At 40.8% G+C, this 2,065-nt stretch overlaps 1 non-coding gene across 1 annotated transcript; it reads left to right on the plus strand.

Moving 5' to 3' along the window:
• Positions 1-267: 267 nt before the first annotated feature.
• LOC120084279 lies at positions 268-373 on the plus strand. The gene has a single exon (XR_005483644.1). It is a non-coding gene; the product is annotated as a small nucleolar RNA R71 (small nucleolar RNA).
• Positions 374-2,065: the final 1,692 nt, after the last annotated feature.

The raw sequence follows: 2,065 nt of genomic DNA on the forward strand, positions 1-2,065 counted from the left end.
ATTGTAATGCCTTGTATTAGATTCATCATCACATTCATTTGGGTTTGAAGGGATGCGATTGCTCTGTTATTTACATCATTGTCTTTGATCCTCAATCGTTGATCGCTTTCTCTCCAGTCTTCATGATTTTTAGAAATGCGATCAAGTATATTCTTGGCCTCATCGTACGTCTTATCAAGAAGACCTCCAGCTGTTCCCACATTGGCAGCCATCTGCGATGCGGGGTTCAAACTGTGGTAGAAAATTTCTATCTGTAAATAATCTGGTAAGTCGTTATGCGGGCAATCTCTTACCAGCCTCTTAAACCTCGCCCAGGCATCACTGATTGATTCGTCAATATCCTATTCAAAATTAGTGATCAACTTCCTCCCCTCGACGTTACTTCTTCATGAACTTCTCCACTACCTGTTCCCATGATGTAATCTCCCCTGGTTCGAGAGAATAGGCCCATTTCCGTGCCTGGTCACACAACGAAAATGGGAATAATCTTAATCGAACCTCCTCAACGGAGATGTTTGGGAACACAAACGTATTGCAGATCTCAATGAAACTCTAGAGGTGCTGCCAAACTATCCGGCAGTTTGAATCATATGTAGCATCACCGGTTTCATTTCGAATCTCGATCTGTCAAGAGTTGGACTCATGATTCTTGGTGAGAAATCATAAAGGTTGGGCAACGTATAGTCCCGGATGGGCCTATTGCGATCGTTCACCAAGAGGATGGGATTCGCCATGATATTATTTACATTTGGTGCTTTATTTTCTATTGCTCCGCCGTGTTTGGATCTTTCTCTGGTTGTCGTTGGCGGATGTTTCTCCTTCTTCTTCAGAAAGTTCTCTCAATCTCTAGGTCGTAATCGAGCTCAGCCATTTTGTCCTTAGCTCATATGACACCTGTTTCTTCCCTTACCTATGGAGAAGCAGTGCATAGAGATGGAGAGTCTGCAAAGAAAATAAAAAAGTTACCGTTAGCACAATCTGTATTGCTGATAACGGGCAGAAATGCACGTTAATACAGTACTAAGTTATTAACAATGCAGGTTTGCATCGATAAAATATATAAGATTGCGTCCGAAAAGCATTAAGTTCATAACATTGCGGTCGCATGCGTTCATCACATGAAAACAGTTAATTTTTGTATTTTTGTGCAGAATATGCGTTGACGCAAGGCGTAAAATGCGATCACAAGAAAGCAACAGTCGAGTGCAACGTTATAGCAAGGCTTTGCGGTGATTTGTGCTCACAAATATCTGCTCAAGAAGGATTTCTGCATAGAGCCGGCGCAACTTGGTGGGCGCATCTGGGTGAAAAGCATAATAAATCACGATGGGACAAAAAGCTGATGACGGTCGATTCCGAATTAAGTTGACAAGCCGGTAATGATTGTAGCAAGTACACTCAACTTTTCAATGACAAATCTTTGGTGCATCAGATAGAGAATTAATGTCATCCCATTAGTGCAATCATAAGAGAGAAGCAACCTTTCACCCCGAAGCTCGCAAATATCAAAGGCAACCTTCAATGAAGGGGTTCGTTTAGTTCAACAATTAGATAATTTTCTCCATAGTTAGAAGTAGCCTTGTTCTTAGTTTTGATTTTATTTAGAAGGCGGAAGCGAGAGAAGCGAGATTGTGCCAAGAGATCGTTCTAGTGAACTTGGAAGAGTGCCAGAAGCGTCAAGATCAGAGAGAGGGCCACGCTTGCAGAAGCAAGAATATCTTTGAATAGATTAGAGTTAACAGTGTAAAAGCCTTGGGAAGCAAGGGATTGCTATCAGGCTCTCTATCCTTATCTTCCATTGTCATTTTGTACTTGAACTTATCTATAGAAATGGAATTTACTTTTCTTTATCTGTTCACTCTCTGTTTATTATGCATGAGTAGCTAAATCTGTCGAATAGGTTGAGAAGCACTTAACTAGCATAATTGGGGATCTTCATTCTATGCGATTATCTTGTATTATGTATGCATCATTCATCAATTAGAGATAGTCGGAAGGGTAGTCTAAGGATAGAATCTAGGCTTGGAAAAGTCAGGTTAGAATTTAGGTTCGAGAGAGTCAGATA

The sequence above is a fragment of the Benincasa hispida genome, chromosome 8, assembly GCF_009727055.1.
Source record: "Benincasa hispida cultivar B227 chromosome 8, ASM972705v1, whole genome shotgun sequence".
Classification (NCBI taxonomy): Eukaryota; Viridiplantae; Streptophyta; class Magnoliopsida; order Cucurbitales; family Cucurbitaceae; genus Benincasa; species Benincasa hispida.